The sequence below is a fragment of the Arachis hypogaea genome, chromosome 13, assembly GCF_003086295.3.
Source record: "Arachis hypogaea cultivar Tifrunner chromosome 13, arahy.Tifrunner.gnm2.J5K5, whole genome shotgun sequence".
NCBI lineage: Eukaryota > Viridiplantae > Streptophyta > Magnoliopsida > Fabales > Fabaceae > Arachis > Arachis hypogaea.
Window position 1 is genome coordinate 33,793,926 of NC_092048.1, and position 20,865 is coordinate 33,814,790.

The window sequence follows — 20,865 nt, forward strand, 5'->3', positions numbered from 1 at the left end:
AATTTATAACCGTTTGAGTGCGAAGAGGTCAGGCTGGACAACTTTAGCAGTTCCTTCAATTTCTTGTATTCCTTCCAATTTTGCATGCTTCCTTTCCATCCTCTGAGCCATTCCTGCCCTGTAATTTCTGAAATCACTTAACACACATATCAAGGCATCGAATGGCAATAAGAGATGATTAATATTAGCAAATATAAGTGCAAAGAAGCATATTTTCAATAATAGCACAAAATCAGGAAGGAGAATGTAAAATATGCATTTTGTATAAACAAGTGTATGAAAGATTGATAAAATCCACTCAATTGAGTACAAGATAAACCATAAAATAGTGGTTTATCAATGGTACAAAATTTCTTCAAAGAATTGTATGCACAAAATGATTATAATAGGCCGCTTTTAAATTATCCAAGTAATGTACCGATGCTGGAAGAACATATCAGGGAGGACTTGGAAAAGCTTCTCACTAAAGAAGAGGTAAGATATTCTATTTTCACCATAGGATCTTTGAAGGCTCCCGAGGAAGATGGATTCCTAGCTTTCTTTTTTAACGAAAATTAGGGACTAGTAAAAGATTTAGTTTTTTCTTTTATAAAGGAAATCTGGAAGAATTCGAAGATAATAAGAGGAATAAACCAAACTTTGATTGCTTTGATATCTAAGATACAAAACCCAAAATTTATCAACCAGTTCTATCCCATTGCCTTGTGCAATATGATCTACAAATATTTGACAAAGATCCTGGTTGCAACACTTAAGCCACTGCTCCTAGAAAGAATTTTTCCTTTTCAATCTAGTTTCATAACAGGAAGAATCATCCACGATAACATAATAATTGCAAAGGAGATGGTGCATGATATGAGATAGATTAAATGGAAGAAAGGATTCCTTACGATTAAGATCGACTTTAAAATGGCATATAATAGAGAAGTTGGGAGTTTGTTAAACAGAGCCTGCAGGAGTTTGGACTTCCAAATCAGTTGTGTTACTACCGTGTCATATAAAATTCTGTGGAATGGCTGCAAAACTGAAAAATTTGATCCTTCGAGGGGTATATGATAAAGGGACCCTCTCTCTCTCTCTTTATCTTTTTGTCATAGCTATGAACAAACTTTTAAATCTAATTGAACAACAAGTTGAAGGAGGGTAATGGTATCCGATGAGGGTAGGAAGATAGAGGCCTTTGATCTCTTATTTGCTTTTCGCCGATGATCTTCTTCTCTTTGTGGAAGCCACAGTGGGCCAAATCAAGAAGATAAAGATGATCATGGAAGAATTTGGAAAAGCTTCAGGCTTTACTATCAATGCGAAAAAGACCTCAATTTATTTCTCAAAAAATCTCCATAGAAATTTGCGAGATGAGATAACCAACGAGTGTGGATTCAAAGAAGTTCCTTGCATAGGGATATATCTGAGAGCCTACTTTTCCAATAGCTGAAAAGAAAAAGAAATATACAAAGGTGCAATTGACAGAGTTAGAAACAAACTAAAGGGGTGGAAAGCAAAGTGCTTATCATTGGCCGGAAGGATTATACTAGCAAAAATAGTTGTAAGTCTTACACTCAACTTTGACATGATGTATTTCAAAATTCCAAAAAAAAATTGTAATGAAATAGAAAGGATGAAAATGAGCTTTATTTGGGGGTGAGAAAGGAGGAAGCAGAAAAATTCATGCTATCAAATGGGAGGTCATATATAGCCCAAAGAAGGTAGGAGGTCTGGGATTTAGAAGATTGCACACTATGAATGACGCTTTCATCCTCAAGCTTCTGTGGAGGTTAGTCAGTGAAAAAGGAACATTATGGACAAAAATCATAAAGCATAAATATGCAAGACAACAAAATCTATTGCAGGCTATGAATTCAACATCAATTGATACACCCTTTTAGAAAAACTTAAGGAAGATGTGGGACACATTCAAACAAAACATTGCTCTTTCACCTGAAAACAGCACTAGGATACTTCTCTGGAAAAAGTCGTGGTTAAGGGATGAACTACCACTTACAGCAGCTATTATTAAAAGGGGCTGAATTGAACCTGAAAATGAAACTGAAATATACGGTTATGGAGAGTGGAGGATGAGACTTTTCTCTCTCTTCAATGACAATCTCCAAGACAACATAGTCCAAAAAATAAGGGCCTTGCATCCACCATGTGAAGATCTAGGAGAAGATAGATTAATGTGGAAAAGAACACGTGACTTGCTTATCAAGCTTTATGTCATCTATAAGAGGCAAACGATTAGGTTTGGAATATAATATGGAAGTGGCAAGGACCCCAAAAGATCAGAGCTTTCATGTGGCTGCTAGTGCACAAGAAACTTGTAACTTCCCAAAGGCCCAGTACGGCAGTAGGATATTTGGTGCTTCCCCTCACTGTCATATATAGACTAATGTAAAGGAATCCTTGATGCATGTTGTCCGAGACTGTCCGAAGGTAAGCAGAACTTTGCAAAAAATAGTTGCACCAAGTCATCTATCTAACTTTTATAGATCTCTCTTTGATGTATGGATCCGTTGAAATCTTACTACGGAACTTGGAATCACCAAACAAGTACGATAGATCACACAGTTCATAGTCACATGTTGGACTTGGAATTGGAAGAACAGAGAAATATTCTCCCTTTCAAGAGACCAAAAGAGACTAAAGTGGTTATATACTACTATGTAAACTCCATCATCTTAGCTTTTCGAAAAGCGAAGCTGCTGGAATCAGGCCCAAAAAGAAGGGAGGCAAATATCAAATGGAAGTGTCCACTAAAAGAATGGATCAAACTAAATACAGATGGAGCAGTGACAGGAGATATGGAAGCAGCAGGGTACGGCGGCAGGGACGGATGTATGTATATGGGTGTGGGGCAATCGCCCCCACTACGATTTGAAATTTTTTTGAGTAGTATATGATAATAATATTTATTTGCCCCCACTAAATTATTAAATTTGACCACACAATAATTTTTTACTTAACTTTTGGTACTTCATAGTCAATTTAAAAATTTTATATTAGATGTCATTAGAATGATCAATTCTCAATTTAAATAAAATTTGTGTTTTTTCTTAGAAATCAACTCGAAAGAGTGTTATTTATCTTTTTTTTATATTAGTTTTAATTTTTTTTGTAACTACATTAATTGAAAGAACTTTTTTAACTATGAATCTCAATAAGAATTGACTTCTAATTGTATAAGAAGTAATTTTCTAAATAAGTATTTACTTATATATGTAAAAGAAATACTACACATCCAAGTCTTTTTATGAACTAAGTCTAACCAAGTTAAACAATAAAATTTAAAATAATATCAGTCATAACTGATTTTTGTTGTCTTAGATAAATTTGATTGGACTTGGTTAACAAAAAAATATGAATATGTAGCATTATCCTATATAAAAGACAGATATTTATAAGGGTAAAGTATATTTTTTGTCCTTGAAGTTTGGCAAAAGTTTTAAAAATATCCCTAAGTTTTATATTGTTTCAATTTTATTCCAGAAATTTTTTATTTGCATCAAATATACCTTCGAAGGCTAAATTTTCAAAAAATTTAAGACCAATATAACAATAATACATGAAAATTATGCTTGATTTGCTTGTATTGAGGGGTTGTTCTTATGAAATTATTGTTGAATCGATCTTAAATTTTTTGAAAAATTAGCCGTCAGGAGTATATTTGATGCAAATCGAAAACTTCTGAGACAAAATTGAAACAAAATAAAACTTAAGGATATTTTTAAAATTTTTGTCAAACTTTAAGGACAAAAAATATACTTTATCCTATTTATAAATGATTATTTTAGTGTTTTAATTTGTAAAATTAGATATTATAAAAACTAATCATGTTATATATACATCGAAAATAACTACCTGTGTATATATATTGAAATAAAAAATACATATTAAAAATAAATTAAATAATATATATATATTTATATATAAATATATAATGATTAATAAATAATTTGATAACTAATTTTTATGTATACATAATATTTTTATTATAAAAATTATATATATATATATATATATATTTTTTTTTTTTTCCCCACTATCCAAAATTTTTGGATCCGTCGGCGGCCTTTTTAGAACTAAAGATGGAAGATGTATCGCGGGATATATGGTTAATATGGGAAGGTGTATCGCCTTCCAAGCTGAGCTTTGGGGTGTTTTGCATGGTTTAAAGATAGTCTGAGACTTGGGCTTTAAAAGAGTTATTATTGAAGCTGATTTCGAAACGGTTGGACGAGTGATAAATCACGAAAATAAGCTAAAGGCACATTCGGACAATATAGCTAGAGCAATAGCAACACTCAAAGAAAGGAAATGAAAAGTAAAGTTTGTTCACAACTATCGAGAAGAAAATCGGTGCGCGGACTGATTAGCAAAGAAGAGCTTGAGAACCCATCCTGGAGTTCACTTCACAGATTAACCTGCAACAGAACTTAGACAGATTTTGCTTGATGATTGTAGAAGGGCAATCTTACCCCAAAACATTGTAGATGTGTAATCTTAGGCGTTAGCCCCGTTTTCTTACCAATAAAAAATAACGAAATATTTTAAAAGTGTTTGGACTAGAAAAAAAAAATGTTTCAAAACTCAAAATATTTATTAAAACCCAAACCCAAAGCTTATTTAAGATTTTTTTTAATTGATGAAAATGAAGGTAAATGGTCCTATCTATTCCCACCACAACAATAGCTCCAACAATGAAGCCGCTTAAATAGGGTATACTTACTTTTTTGGTTTTCTTCGATTACCTTCCTCCTTTGCTTTCACATTTTACACTTGCATTCCATTTAGAATCTCAATACAGATAACTCATTTCCATCATTGTAACCCACCACAAACGAATCATTTCAACAACAACAAAAAAGTGGCACACCGTTTTTTCTCATTTTTGTCATTAGCACATGATGATAGAATCAAATAGAGTGAGACTAAGATAATATATCCTTGAAAATCTAATCAACATTATTATAGAACATGCATATTGGAGTTACGACAATATAACCCTATAAATGGGAAATGTAGCTTCAAGATTTGCATTTTATCCTCCAACCCCACCAACGTATGAAGTGCTAGAGGAGAAGGATGGGATGAAGCTCATATTCTCGCCGCTTCCCAAAGAGAAGAATGTGGAAGTGCATCGTCTAGAGACGAAGAGTGGGAACAAGATCATTGCTATATTTTGGAAACACCCTTTTGCCAGGTTTACATTCCTATACTCGCATGGCAATGCCGCTGACTTGGGTCAGATGATCGACCTTTTCATGTACCTCAGAGCTCAACTTCGCGTCAATATTATGAGGTTCCTTTCTTATTCTTCTTCTTTTTCTTCTTCTATTCACATCCATATTTATAGCTTGATCTCAATATTGTTATTCTTTGTATTTGCAATTGGTTTTATTTTCTAGAGGGATGAATATATTATACCTATATATAACGTGATCGTTGAAGTGGGAAATTTCATTATATTATTGAATTAGTGGAGATAAAATGGACAACAAAATTTTAATAGATTCATATGTAAAAGAATGCTAAAACCCTTAATTGTTAAAATCAAGTTTCAGACTTATTAATTATTCTTTTATTTTATCGTTATAAATATTATGAATTTTAATTGGTAAATATGATAATTGTGTTTCTAGCATTATATATATATATATATATATATATACACTATTTTAATACCTTATTATTAGGCCAATTATAGTGCCTTAACAGCAACGTCTTAATCTATATAATAACTTCATTATGATATAACACAATATTTGGTTTTAGTTCTTGGAATCTTGACGAATTATTAGTTGTTGAGAGTTAAAAGTACCTTGAATAATAATTAAACCAAACTATCATTATTTTTAATATTGATTTAAAAGAAACATATTAATTTTATATAGTATCCAAATCTAACGAAAAGGTAGTATTTTTAAAATGTTTTTAAAAAATAATGATAACGTACGTTTAGTTTGATTGAACTTCATCCCAATAATAAAATCAATTTTAGTTGTCTTTACCATTAATTTTATATCATCAATAAGTGTTTTTTTTTTTTTAATTTTACTCATTGATATATTATCATCATCTTTACTATCATCCCATCATTTTCCCTCTTTATCATCATCAACAACAACAACAACAACAACAACAACAACAACAACAACAACAACAACAACAACATCATCATCTTTATTATCATCACCATTCCTCTTCCGACTCCAGGATCCCACCTTCACTGTACCCTTATCTCCACCCCACTCCTTTTATTAATTTTTGACTTCGCATTTCGATAGACCATTCGTCTCGTGGCATTAGTGAATATGGTGTTGCTCATTCACCCATTACAAGAATGTTAAGTATTATCGATAGTCTTACGATTTATAGTCCAGGCGCGTAATAAATTTTATAGATGGTCGGGACAATGATAAAAGTGTGACAAGTCATAACCCTATTGATAAAATTTGATGATTTTTACCAATGCCTCGTGGCTGTTAGTAAAACTGTCGCTAAAATATAAAAAATTACTATTAAAATAGCTATACTGATGCGAGGGGCATCTATAAATAATAAAAATGACTATTTTTATCTTTTTCTTAGAAATAGCCTAATGATCAATTAAGGTTTTCTTTTTTCCTTACCTGTTGTATATATAATATAAACAAATAAATTCAATAAAAATATCAATTGTGAATAATGTCATAAAATAATGTTCACAGGTAGTCCTCGATGAGGAATTCGTTGTCATCGGCATCATCGTCAGTGTGGGTGGATCTTCGTTTTAGATCTTGCGTGTGTTACCATTACCGGTCATAAAGGGAGTTGGATGGGTTAGTTGTACACTGTTAGAAGAGCTGCTCTACATTGCGCGACTACATGAGCGTTTACAATTGGCTGACTATGCTTTTCAGGTCAGTCACCTTTGTATCGACTTAATGTGGTGCTCCCAATGGTAGCTAGCATGCCTTTAACTCCATGCACCACATCCTCATTGGTCTTGCTAACCCGTAGTAGTATGGTCCCCTAGCATCTTAGCATCATTAAATCGAGGCGCATTGCTGGTGTTGATGCACCCAATGCCATACCCCTCCCACATTTGCGACCACCAACTGTTTGTGTCCTTCTCATCCTCCAAAGTCAAAAGAGGTTTGGGCTTCTTGCAGCGATTTGGGTAGCATGCTCTTCTTCGACTTTTCTCATGTTTTTTCTCTGTCATAGATTTCATACATAGAATCAATAGATAGAAAATTATATATAAATAATGTCTAATAGGAAAAGAGAAAGTATAAGTAACAATATTTTTTCTGAACAACCTAAATAATAGGTTAAAAGAGAAAAATTAATTTTATAATAATTTTAAATTTTTTTTATTTTTGAATTATTTTTTTTTAAACGATGTGTCTGTTTGCACTGTCCTTCTGTTTTTGCTAACCGTCTGCCGTTCAGACCTCCACTGCTAGGCATCGACAGTGCGTTGTCGATCCGCCTACATAGATCTTTGTCGCCGTCAGAAGGAGAGCCGTCGCGAGGTGCCCGTCTATCCGTGAGTTGCGCACCTGGCCACGAGTGCCGTTGTATTGCATTACACGTGCATCCGCAACCGCTTTCTCGTAATCCTGTTCTACCATCGTTCTGCTGTATCGCGACCTCGGTGCCTGCAGTTACTGTCTCGTTACTTGTTTCTTATCAACTAAGTCGGATGTTCATTTTACTATGTATGCAGATGGTTCTTTTCTTTCTAAAGTGGATGTTTAGTTAGGTATACCATTGATATTTTACTTGATTTGCTTGATTATGCATGCACATGCTCTGCAGGTTTCTTTTGTGATGTGGTTTGGATTAGATTTAGTTAGTTTTTCCTGATTTCAAGTTGGGTTTAAGTTACGCCATTTAAACATGATACACGGGTGGTATTTTAGTCAACATGTTAGTTGTTTCTTATCAACTATGGCGGATGTTTATTTTACTATGTATGTGAATGGTTATTTATACTAAGATGTGGATGTCTATTTGGGTCATACCAATTGGTGAATAAAGCAAAGCGGTATGACGCAGCAGTGTGGAAGCAAGGCCAGAGGTGCAACGTTGAAGTAGCAATAGAACAAGGCCTCTAGCTCAGCAACAGTGTGACATCACTTTGTAGGCTTCAAAATGGGTAGAGCAACGGTGCATGAAGGATGGGGAGAAGACGCGACTGCGCGGTGGTAACATAGCGGCAGTGGTACAGCGTCCTAGCAACAGGAGAACTGCGATTCGTCTCGGCTGGTTAGCGACAGCGGACGAGGGCGGCGTTGGGAAGTTTCGTTTCTGGTGATAGGAGGTGGCAGTAAGGTGATGCGGTGAAAAAATAGGATTGACGTTAGGGCCTAGGGGTAGGTGAAAACAAGATTTAGGTTAATAAAAAAGGTAAAATGGGAAAGTGAAATTAGAAACACGATGGGGTAATTACATTGGATGTTATTTTCATATTTAGTAAGCTTGGAATATAGTCCATTATTTACGTTGTTCATAATTTCTGTTGTCTACCTAGCAGAATTGATAGATTCAGGTTGTGATGATTGTTTAGATCAACCATATTTACACCGTACCAATGAAAGTTGAGATATTAGTAAATCAATAATTTTATTATAGTTCGAAATAAGAAAACCAAACAGAAAAAAGAATCCAGAATTTGTTCAATGAAAAAAAGAGCTAATTTCATTTTCTATTATAATTTAGACTTAAACAATCTTTTTTCACTTCAAATACTCTGAATAATATAAAGAAGAATGCTAGGGAGCAGCAACTTTTGTGATTTGTAGCCATCAAATATCCATCAATGATGGTTTTAATAGTGTGAGATTAGTGTGAGATTTCATCCAATGGTTCACTTTTCTTTGTTGGTTATATGCTGGCCAGAATTTAACAAAGTTGCTGGCCCTCTAGACTTTTTCTAATATAAATTGTTAAAATTCGTGTAAATAATAAAGATGACAAGAAATTTAATTTTTAATTGTTAAATTGAATAAGATTAAATTTCATGAAAAATTTGTAGAGGTGGCATGAAAGTGTCTATTCTTATAATACCGTATAGTGGATGGCTGCTCCTTTTGTTCATATAGATACATCATTTTGAAGTTAAAGAATAATAGGGAAGTCTTTTTTATTTGTTTTCCTAAAATATACTACGTTTTGATTAAATTGCAGTTATGACTACTCAGGATATGGTGCTTCTACAGGTAAGGTAAGTATTATAAGATTTGATCTCTCTCAAATTTTCATTTTTATTTTTTTGTCACTTCATTGGATTATTTTTAAGAGTTTAATTTTTATAACCCTATGAAATGATAAAAAGACAAAAATAAAAATTTGAAAGAGATAACTTTTTATTACAAAGCTATTTTATAGTGATATCTAATTAATTAAATAAATTTTATGAACACCACAAAATGAACCACTATTGGTTGCTCGATATATACATAAGAAATCGACTTACAATATTAAAAAGTACAAATTAGATTTACATTTGTCATAAATTTCATAAATAATAAAATCAAATCAGATATGCAATTATAATCAAATTTTAAGACCATATATAGTCAATCAAATTTACATTTATAATAAATAAAATTTATGATTATGATGAGAATGGATATGTATATTATATACATACATTATATGAATATATACATATTGAAATACAAAATACATATTAAAAATAAATTAAACAATATATATATTTATACAAAAATATTTAATAGTTAATTTTTTATCCGCATAATATTTTTTTAATGTATTTTCATATTTTGTGATTGAATTTTGTATTCACAAAATATTTTTATATCTAATTAAATGTTGTCGTATAGGTAAAAGAAGCTAACTTTCAAATTTTCTATCATCCGAGTTCTTTATCTTTTACCAAACTTTTATATTGGCCTATCTAATTGGACAATCTTTGCATGAACACCTCTCTAACTATAATAGCCAACCGAGTTGAACACATACTATGACGTAGAAGCAGTGTATGATTGTTTGAAGAGTCAATATGGGATTAAGGAAGAAGAACTAATTTTGTATGGTCAATCAGTTGGAAGTGGCCCCACAGTACACTTGGCTTCTAAGTTAGTAAACTTGAGAGCTGTTGTTATCCACAGTGGCATCCTCTCAGGGATAAGGGTCTTATACCCTATCAAGATGACATTTTGGTTTGACATATTCAAAGTATGATTTTCTAATTATTCCTCGATTTTGATTCTAAAATTTGTTGAAATTTTGTTCTTCTTTTATGTTAACAAAACCTTTTTTTTTTGTTTCAGAATATAGACAAAATAAAGCATGTCAACAGCCCAGTGTTAATTCTGCATGTATATATACCTACATCTTTTCATATCATCTATATTTTTTTACTTTAATTCTGTTTTATTTTTCTTTTAGTATCTATCTGTTTTATATATACCTATATATATGCTAAAAGTCAACCACTAATTAGCCATTGCATATAAAAATACGTATTTAGCATCTCACAAATTTTTTTTATTATATTATTTACACAAATTTAATTATTCATTTATAGCAAGTTTGATTATATACTATGGCTTGTTTGATTATTTTGATGGTTGATTATTTAGTTAAAAAATATATAAATTAATATATATAAATATTAATCATATTATGTGTATATTAAAAATCAACTACTAAATCAATTATTGATACAAAATATATGTTAAAATATAAAATACATATTAAAAATAAGTTTAACCACATATAAATATATGTTGGCTGATTTTTGGTGTGAACATTAACATCTTTGTTTAAATATACACAAATATATAGTAGTTGACAATTTGGTGGTTGACTTTTAGTATATATAGAACATTTTTTTATAGTTTTTAATGTGATATTTGTTAGAGATATTTTTTATAATTCCTATTTGTCAATGAGATATTTCATTTTGCGGTTTGGCTGAATGAAAAGCATGGAAACTAAGATTTATTAAAATTTTGAATTGATTATTTTTTAAAATTTAAATTTATATTCATTGCTAAAAAATAGAAAAAAGTGTGTTTATATAAAAAAGTTATATAGTATTTGTCGATTTAAGCATGATATTTTTTGTTAGTTTGTGTGTCACATATAGTTATTATTTGAATAAATATTCTGTTTATTTTATTCATTGCTTGTGAGATATATAAACCCCTTTCGATAAAAAAAATTAAAAAAAATTATATTCAGTCCCTGAAAACGTTATGAATCATTTTGTAATTTTATTTTATACGGGGTTGCAGTACAAAACAAATAAAAATCGATTGGATATTTGTTCTCGTTATTTTCAAGTTATATAATTTCATCTGTTTGAAACAAAAGAATCTTCGCATCTTGTCCGTAAAGTTAAAACTGGAGTTAATCTTTATCTTCTTATGTTTGGAGGAAAAACTAAAATGACAAACTAAACATTGGATAGATACAACTTAAACAACATTTCTTAAGAGTATTTCTCAAACTTTGTTTTCTAAAATGATGTTGTACATAATCTATGATTCAAATTCAAATTTAAAATCTATACTTTGTAACATATAATGAGCTAGTTCATAGGGGTTTGATACTCTAGTTGTTAAAATCTATTCTTAATTGACAGAAAACATAAAAGTGAGGGTGAGAAAGAAGCTAAACGAGCAGAGTTTCATTGAGTTTCAAAAATGAGTTCCAACTTTAGAGTGATGAATCTTAGTGTTCTTGTGATACAATCTACCTTTAAATACTACTTTACACTGAGATCAAGTCTAACTACTTACACAAGTGTCTGACTAACAAATTCTTCTCTCTAACGTCTAACTAACTTGACATACCAACTAGCAGCTAGCTTCCACTCCTTGGCAGCTAAGTTATCCATCAACATTCCTCTTTAAGCTTGGCATCTAGAAATCTACCATACCAAGCTTGGAGTGTAATTGAGAGAACAATCTAGGATCAAGTGACTTTGTGAGGACATCAACCACCTGATTAGAAGGAGCTTTACCTTCCACTATATGACAATTAATGTCTATATCACTACAAGAAATACCCTGCTTACCAATGTCTATACATAAATATGGAGTGTTGTCTGATTGTCATAGTATAGTGTGATAGGTTGTTCCCTCATTATTTTGCTCCACATGTGGTTGAAACAGTTTGTCAACTATTTAACAGTTTAGCAATTACTGGTGGGATCTTTCTTTGGATTTGGAAAAATTTTAAAGAGAATGATACATGAACAGCTACTCTTGTGTCCAGAATCCACTTATTAGAAAAATTTGAGTGTATATAAGTGGAAAGGATTTGGAGTACACATGATGGATGAGTAGGAAACTATGCATGATGGTGGAAAAATGCAACCAAGGCCTTCTTTTGATCTTCTGAAAACAGGTTCTCAAAATCTTGACTTCCCTTTTGCTGAATTAAAATCTTGTTGCAACTAACATTGTTCTCAGCAACCTCAAAGCTATTTATGCTTGCTGTTTTTTGGGCTCTTTCCATATCATGTGTGAACCCATGTTTATGGGAACATGAGTCAGTGAGGTGTCTATTTTTGCTGTAGTGAGCACAAATCTTTGGAGAATTTTGTCCCCTATATCTACCAAATATTCCACGACCTATGCCTCTTCCTTTATTCCCAAAGTTCGAACTCCCAACTGCTCTATCTCTATAGCCAATTCTTGAATTATTTACTACTGCATTGATTAAAACCTTTGAGTTCAGCCCTCCTACTTGGCTCGACTGTCTTTCTTGTTGCAGAAGCAATGAATATGCTGCTACCACTTCAGGAAGAGGTTTTATTAACATTATTTGGTAATTTGGGATTTTACTGTGAAATATTGATCATTGAGTCCCCTTAGAAAGTATACGACGTTTTTTGCTTCTGTATTCTCTAACAACTCCAAGTCCGCAAGAACATTGGACAAAGCAATCACATGCTGGGATCAGTCTAAACTCTTCAATTTCTTCCCGAACTCATTTAAGTTTTACAAAATAAGATGTAATTGACATCTCTCTTTGTCTCGAGAATATTTCTTCCTACAATTCAGTAACTCTAAATACATCTTCTTCAAAATATCTTTGCCCCATCTCCTCCCACTAATCACATGCATTATCATACAACAGCACATTTCATAAGATTTCTTGATTTAGTGAGGCATGTAGCCGAGAAATCACAAGGGTGTTGCATCTATCCCAAGCACTGAATGTGATATAATTCTCGTCTAGTTTCGGTAATGAAGCATAGATAAATTTGAGCTTGTTTTTTAACTTGATGGAAATGCAAGCAGATCTTGCCCTTAGAGTGATAGTTATGAGTTGACAAAGCAATTGTTGTTAACATTGTTCCTGGATTCTCGTTAGGGTGCAAGAAATAGTAATTGAAAGATCTTGGTACAAATTTTGGTTTGCTTTTGGGAGAGCTTCAAATGATGAAATTTGTGAATTCATCTTTGTGAATTTTTGGAGCATGCCATGGAGAACTCTTGGTTCATCGTTCTTTTCTTTGTAACAAAATTGGGCTTAAACCACAAGAATTAGAACTCACAAAACTCGAATTAATCATTTCTTATATAAGGTACTCATAGATCTCTGCAAATACATGCTCATCATACCATGTTAAAATATGTTCTTAGTTGACACAGAATATGAGAGTGGGGGCGAGAGAATAGCTACAGGGGGTAGAGTTTTATTGAGTTTCAAAAATGAGTTTCAAGTTCAGAGTGATGAATCTTAGTTTTTTGTGATACATTCTACCATTAAATACTACTTTACAATGAGCTCAAATTTAACTAACTTTTTACACACATTTATCTGACTAACTAATTCTTCTCTCTAACGTCTAACTAACTTAACATGCCAGTTGGCAACTAGCTTCCTCTCTCTGCTAGATGAGTTATCCACTAATCGCAGTAACATCAATGTGGATTCCTATTCATTTTTAATGGTTATATTTGGTATACAAATTGATATTTCTATTATTTTGCAACTTTGAGTCAATTTTAGCATAGGAATAAAATGTGTCATTTTTCCAAAAGATTTGCCCATTAAGCTTTTTCTATATTAATTTTGATTTTGTAATATCTCAATTATTCTAATAGAGTATATGTTTTACAAATATTTAGTTCCTTTTCTAAGCAGTAACGGAGGAAAGTCCAAATAATTAATAGAGTTGTAACTATAATGGGAATTATGGTTTTGTTTTCTTACTGTAATATCCATAGTTAGAATGCAACAATATAAGTGATGCTTAGATTTAGAAGACTACAAGTGTATACCTATATTTTATTACCCAAATATAAAAAATAAAAAATATCTATTTCAAATATTAGGAATATAGTATAAGTAGCACAATCAAAATATTATTGTGAATTTGGTTTTTTTTTTTTTTTTTTTTTTTTTTTTTTTTTTTTGCAACTGTTTGTGAATTGATGATGACCCCATACAAATACTTTACGACACACATGGATATTTGTCAATGTGGGATATTTCAATCTTTGATAAAGTTGTTTAAAGTCATGTTACTAATGGTAGTTTTGTTTGTGTGCTTATGTATTCTACGTAGGGAACTAGTGATGAAGTCGTTGATTGCACCCATGGAAAGCAATTATGGGAAAATTGTAAGGAAAAATATGAACCTTTGTGGGTTAAGGGTGGGGGACATTGTGACCTTGAAGCTTATCCCGAATACCTCAAGCACATGCGCAAGTTTCTAAATGCCATGGAGAAGCCCACTACCAAAGGAGAGACAAACGAACAAGTTACCCAAAATCCTATTGATAATGAATCTAAACGAAACAAATGTTTAGGATTTGGTTAAAGTTAGCTTGGTTTCTGTGATTTGGATGTGTGAAATGTATGTGAACCAGGTTTAAAAGAAAGTTAGATCCAATGTAGGATTTTTCTTCTTTAGAAAAGGTATAAAACTCTCACTTTTGTATATAATATGTAACTTTAATATACTTTCTAGTATACACTACTATAGAACTATCTTCATGTATGGGTAAGTATTAATATGAAGAATTTACTTTATCTATTATTTTGCCTTCTTATTTTTCTTTCATCAATTCTTTTTTTAATGGTGAATTAAGAAGAAGAACTTCGTTGATTTGTTTTTCATTAAACTAACTTCCATCAAGTTGTTACTTTTAAACAAGGATTAATTACCAATTTGATATTCAAATGATTCAGTCCTTGACAAAATGGTCCCTGAAAAATGTTATCGACAAAACAACCCCTGAATGATTTGAAAATACGACAAAAAGAATTCATAAATATTATATTTTTTGTAAGTAACAAAAAAATCACATTTAGCAAATGGTTTATCCATTAAATCTAAATTTCTATGATAACATTTGAATAAATATTTAGAAGGTGCACAAAAAAAATTGGAAACAAAATTTGATCTCTAGATTTTTCTTTTTATTTTTCAAAAAATGTGGTCATTTATAATAACTTTTTTTTAAAAAAATTTCACTTGACAAAAAATTATCAAATTTTAAGAATGAAAAGATCCTATTTTTCTAATCATGGTTGTAAAAATTTATATCAAAATTTGATCTCTAAAATTATTTTTTAGAATATATATTTAATATCTAGTTCTTTTTGTCGCCTTTTTGAATTTTTCGAGAGCTTATTTGTTGTTGGCATCTTTCGGGATTTGTTTTATTAGCGATGCAAACTTTTGGGTACCATTTTAGTAGTTTACTCTTCAAACAACTATGTAACTTTCTTTTTACTTTATTACTTAATTCAATATTTATTAAACTAATAAAATAAAAAATATCACACATGAGACCGCTAAGTGGAGTGCCCATCTAGGGTTTTCTAGTGCTTTGCTAGGGCTTTCACTGGTGTTTGATTTGGAGTTACATTTCTTTGAAGAAAAAAAAACATAATTTGGTCATTCTGAACTTTCTTTTTTGTGTGCTTCTATCAACTTCTTTATTTCATTTCAACGGATCTAATTCATTGACTATGATCCAGAAGAGGGTGGTGAGGCTAATAGAACAGGGAGAACTGATCAAGATTTGGAAGAATTGGTGCAGTACAAGAATTTACCAAAATAGCGATAGATTTAGCGACTGATTTAGTGATTGATTTTGGTGGTCGCCATATCCTTGGATGCTAAATTAAAAAATAGCGACTGACTTCGATCGATGACTGTTAGCGATCGATTTTCAACCAAGGCCACCAAACTAGAACCAAGCAATATCGGTCACTAACAAAATCAGTTGTTGATTGGCTGATGCATGAGCATCTTTAGTAATTTTCCTTGGCATTTCTTAAAGAGAATTGATAACTTTTGCTTAATAATTATATGCTTTTGTGCCTTATTCAATTGGTACTTTGAGTTATTTGATTTCTTGATATTTGCAGGAGAATAATAGAAAAAGAGAAGCAAAGCATAAGCAAAGAAAATTATGAAGGAAAAGCACTTCCTAAGAGGACGAAAAGTGGGCGTGCAACATGCCAAAGGAAGGCGTGCAACACACCCTCATACCTAAAATAGAGAAGGTGGCATGCAACACGCCAATACAAGGGTGTGGCGTGCTGGACCAACTTTCCAGAGACTCCCAAAATCAAGGTGGTGCGCGGAATTACACTTCGCACAACTGAACCAACAACTGCACTGGGTCATCCAAGTAATACCTGAGTGAGTCAGGGTCGATCCCACGAGGATTGCGATTTGAAGCAAGCTATGGTTATCTTGTAGATCTTAGTCAGGCGGATAGAAAAGTTGGTTGGTTGTTTAAAGCGCATAAAAGGAAAATAAAGAAAACGTTACTCGATTGATGGTGAATGCAATGATAAGAAGATGGTTAAGGCTTGGAGATGCTTTGTTCTTCTGGATCAATTTGGTTTCACTGTCTCCTCCAACTGTGAATAATTTCTTCTATGGCAGGCTGTATGTGATCAACGCCTTTCTTGAGAGGTCGCCAATTCTCCTCCAGAGCTGAACCCCAGGGTTAGTGCGGATCCAGTTTGATTGAGGGTGAAGCTCCTGCAGTTCATTCCCCTTAGTGATCCTACTCAAAATGCCACAGACAAGGTCGAATCTTCTGGATCAGAGAATGCTGCGCCTTTGGTTCTAGCCTCTACCACAAAGACTCTAATCTCCCCATACCTCGGCTGAACTGGTGTCTCGAGAAGTCCCCAACGAAGTCGTGGATTAGCTGTCTAAGAGATGTATAATCAATCTAGTGGTTCATCATTGTCCGATGAAAGACTCACTCTGAACCCATGTAGAATGAGATAACCTTGTGCCAGTTCAACGCTTTCATAAGGATGAAGAACGAAGATACATCTTAGAATAGAGAATCAAACACGAATTGAAGTAGAACAATAATACTTTATTAATCCATAAAACTCAGTAGAGCTCCTCCCCTCAACCTAGGAGGTTTAGAGACTCATACTGATACAAAATACAATGTGAAATACGAAAATATGCTAGAAGTGTTCGGAGAAATTAGTTCCTCCCTAAAAGTATAAAAGTTCTCAAATAAATACTAGACTAATGACTAAGGATTACATAAGAAGGGAAAAACAGTCTTTTAGTGTAAAAATCCACTTCCGGGGCCCACTTGGTGAGTGTTTGGGCTGAGTCTTGAGTGTCTCCACAAGCTAGGGTGGCTCCTTGGTGTTGAACGCCTGCTTGGGGGGGTTCTTTTTGGGCGTTGGAATGCTGGCTACTCCTTTGTGGGCGTTGGATGCCTGAACTGGGGCAGATAGCTGGCGTTGAACGCCAGTTTTGGGCCTTCAATTCTGAAGCAAAGTATGAACTATTATACATTGCTGGAAAGCTCTGTATGTTAGCTTCCCATAGCCATTGAGAACGCTCCATTTAGACTTCTGTAGCTCCAGAAAATCTCCTTCGAGTGTAAGGAGGTCAGATCCTGACAACATCTGCAGTGCTTTCTCTGCCTCTGAATCAGACTTTTGCTCCAGCTCCTCAATTTCAGCCAAAAATACCTGAAATTGCATAAAAGCACACAAACTCAAAGTAGAATCCAAAAATGTGAATTTTACACTAAAACCTATGAAAACTTAATAAAACTTAAATAAAACATACTAAAAACTATATGAAAATGATACCAAAAAGCGTATAAAATATCCGCTCATCACAATACCAAACTTAAACTATTGCTTGTCCCAAAGCAACTAAAAACAAAGTAGGATAAAAAGAAGAATAAGATACAATAAATCTCATAATTTTCAATAAAGCTCAGTGTCAATTAGATGAGCGGAACTTAGTAGCTTTTTGCTTCTGAATAGTTTTGGCATCTCACTATCCATTGAAACTCAGAAGTGTTGGCATCCTTAGGAACTTAGAATCCAGATGATATTATTGACTCTCCTAGTTCAGTTCTTTTTTATTCTTGAACAAAGCTTTTTAGAGTCTTGGCCGTGGCCCTAAGCACTTTGTTTTTCAGTATTACCACCGGATACATAAATGCAACAGACACTTAACTGGGTGAACCCTTTCGGATTGTGATTCAGCTTTGCTAGAATCCCTAGATAGAGGTGTCTAGATTTATTAAGCACACTCTTTTTTGCTTTGGATCAAGACTTTAACTGCTCAGTCTCAAGCTTTTTACTTGACACCTTCACACCACAAGCATATAGTTAGGACACTTTCCATTTGGAGTGCTTAGGCCAAGATTTTATTCTTTTTAGGCCCTTCTAACCATTGATGCTCAAAGCCTTGGATCCTTTTACCCTTGTCTTTTGGTTTAAAGGGTTATTGGCTTTTTGCTCTTGCCTTTTAGTTTAAAGAGCTATTGGCTTTTATTTCATTTTCAGCTTACTTTTTTTTTCTTCGTATAAGCATATATATATTTTTTCTTTTATTGCTTTTTTGCTGCTTTTTCTTGCTTCAAGAATCAATTTTTTTGAATTTTTTAGATTACCAATAATACTTCTCCTTTTTCATCATTCTTTTAAGAGCCAACATTCTTAATTCCAATTTTAAATATGCACTGTTCATTCATACATTCAGAAAACTAAAGCAATGCCACCACATCAAGATAATTGAACTATTTTTAAGATAAACTCGAAATTCATGCAACTTAATCTCTCTATCAAATAAAATTTTCTTTTAAGTAGGTGAGAGATATATGGAACATTTTATAACTTTAAGACATAGATAGAAATGATCATGCAATAAGAACAAGAGAACAGATAATAAAATATAACAGAAAACAGAAAAATAACATAAGAAAAGGGGATTAAGAGAACGAATCCACCTTAGTGATGGCGGCTACTACTCCTCCTTGAGGATCCAATGTAGTGCTTGATCTCTTTAATGTCACGCCCTTGTCTCTGTTGTTCTTTCCTTATAGCTCTTTGATCTTCTTTTACTTTATTGAGGATGGTAGAATGCTCCTGATGCTTTAACCTCAATTGCTCCATATTAGTGTTTAATTCTCCAAAAGAGAATTATGCAATTGGTCCCAATAGCCTTGAGGAGGAAATTGCATCCCTTGAGGTATCCCAGGAATTTCTTGCTGAGGCGGTTGCACAGGCTCATGTGCATGCTCTCTAGTTTGCTCCATCCTCTTCTTAGTAATGGCTTGTCCTCCTCAATGAAGATGTCTCCCTCTATGATAATTCTGGCTGAATTGCATAGGTGACATATGAGGTGAGGGAATGCCAACCTTGTATAATTCTTGAGGTATCACCTCATGTAATTCCATCTCACTCCCAATCATGATGCAATGGATCATGATGGCTCAGTCTATGGTCACTTTTGACCGATCGCTAGTAGCGATGATAGAGCATTGATGCGCGGAAAACTTGTCTGATAACAAATTTCCTTCGGCAAGTGTACCGAATTTGTCGTCAAGTAATAACTCACAAAAGAGTGAGGTCGAATCCCACAGAGATTAACAGATTAAGCAATCAATAGTTGATTGATTATCCTAGTTAGACGATTCAGATTTGGATGATGAGTAAAAAGGGAATGTAAATTGCATGAATGTAAAGAAAGCAATAAAGTGCAGAAAAGTAAAATGGCAAGAAAAGTAAATGTAAGAACTAAAAAATAAAATGAACATTGGGATCAAGAGATATTGCAATCCTCCGGATCAAGTTCATTCTCATCTCTTCCTCAATCAATGCATTCATTGATCTCCTTGGCAATCTTAATTGATCGAATTCCAATTTCTTGGAATTCAATCTCTCAAATCTTGATCAATAGCCAATTCCTTGGTCAATTGCTCATGAGAAGAGATGAAGTATGATCACTGATTATACCACATGCATTTCCCAAATCAAGTGTTGGTAGGATTATAGTCACATATCCTTCCAAACCCAATTTGGTCCAGCATGAGAAAGTATTTCTAGCATGATCTCTTCATTCCTCTTTCAAGGTTCAGAAGAGATCCAAGTATGAATAGCTTCTTTTCCAAGATAACTACCCAATTGGATGAAGATCGAAAGCTTTCAAGCAAAATCAAGAGAAAAGATAGAAGAAGAAGAAGAATAAGAACTACACTTAATCTATTGAATCACAATAGAGCTCTCTAACCCAATGAAAAGAGTTAGTTGATCATTGCTCGACCAAAATAGAAAAGAAAGAAAGTGCAGAAAAATAAAGATGAAAATTGAAACTAAAATTGAAACTTCAAAGTTCATAAATGAAAAATACAAACTAGAATTAAACTACTACTAAGGAAAGAAAAAGAAGAGAAAAGGAAGAAGAGTGTAGGAGGGGAGGGGTCCGAAGACCCACTCCCCTTGGAGTGTGCCAATTCACAGAAGTTCGAATTGGTCTTCACTCTCTCCCCCTTCCTTCAATTTCCAGAATGCTTTCAATGTAAAAACTAAGGCCTTTATATAGGCTCTCCTAAATTACAAAATAAAATTAAAAGCAAATTATAATTAAAT

The 20,865-nt window shown here is 33.0% G+C and overlaps 1 long non-coding RNA gene and 1 pseudogene across 1 annotated transcript; both read left to right on the top strand.

The window, feature by feature from the left end:
* Nucleotides 1-4,778: 4,778 nt before the first annotated feature.
* LOC114925027 (uncharacterized) lies at nucleotides 4,779-10,194 on the top strand (annotated as a pseudogene).
* Nucleotides 10,195-12,081: 1,887 nt separating this feature from the next.
* LOC140178132 (uncharacterized) lies at nucleotides 12,082-15,016 on the top strand. Its single transcript, XR_011870377.1, has 2 exons — nucleotides 12,082-12,369; nucleotides 14,543-15,016. It is a non-coding gene; the product is annotated as an uncharacterized lncRNA (long non-coding RNA).
* Nucleotides 15,017-20,865: the final 5,849 nt, after the last annotated feature.